This window comes from Crocuta crocuta, unplaced genomic scaffold (assembly GCF_008692635.1).
Source record: "Crocuta crocuta isolate KB4526 unplaced genomic scaffold, BGI_CrCroc_1.0 scaffold288, whole genome shotgun sequence".
NCBI classification, from domain to species: Eukaryota; Metazoa; Chordata; class Mammalia; order Carnivora; family Hyaenidae; genus Crocuta; species Crocuta crocuta.
The window spans coordinates 2,336,806-2,337,704 of NW_027532607.1; positions in this window are offsets into that span (position 1 = coordinate 2,336,806).

Genomic DNA, 899 nt, shown 5'->3' on the forward strand with positions numbered 1-899 from the left:
GAGGCTGCTGCTGCGTGGGGGTGGGGCGGCGGCAGCCCTCTCTCTATGCGGGGCTCACCTTGGCATTTACAAGTTTTCTCTCCGTATTTTCCTGCCTCAAATCCAATTTCACAAGAGAAATCAAGATATCTAGGAGAAGGGGGCAAAGCTTTGGGGTTTCTTTATTTGCTATGCAAACAAAGGAATAGAATCCACACGTCCTGGGACGGGAGCTTCATTTAAGGAGATTCAGAAAATCCTCAAAGACTGCCAAGTTCCGGTGTATGACAGGAGAGGGGCGACCTCGAGGAGAAAGGCTGGGGACAGGGTCCGCAGGGATCCCCTTCTCTGTGGTGCCCTCAGGGGACGAGCGGGCAGACAGTGGAGGTGGCCCTGCCATCACCTAGGTGTCAACGGCAGCAGGGGGCCCCTTCCTTCGCTCAGTTCTGCACCCCCGTCCCCACAGCTCAGGCGCCTCCCAGGCCCAATCCAGCGAGCCAGGATTTCCCAAGCGAGGAACTCCTACCCTCACACCACGAAGCTGCGGGTGTTCCAGAACAAGGAAGGGATCTCCCAGCCAGTCATTTCACCCCCAAGAGGAGAGAGGCGAAGCTGAGGGAGGGCCCGCCAGCAGCAAAGCAGCTGGGCCCGTTTCAGGTTTCAAAAGAACAGTCGTGGCAAATGGTGGTTGATCCATATCTACCCCAGCTCGTTTCTAGAACATTGCAAAATATCAGCCGTGAGCCCACTGACAGGTGGTTCTAACTTCCGCAGACTGGTACCGAGGCCGGGCCAGAGGCCGGCAGCTCCGGCAAGGAGCGCGGCCAGCGCTTTCACCTCCCGCGGGGCTCGGGAGCAGGTGAGGTGAGGGGCAGGTGTGGCGGCAGGTGAGGGACGGAGAACGACTCGCGGCAGCTCGG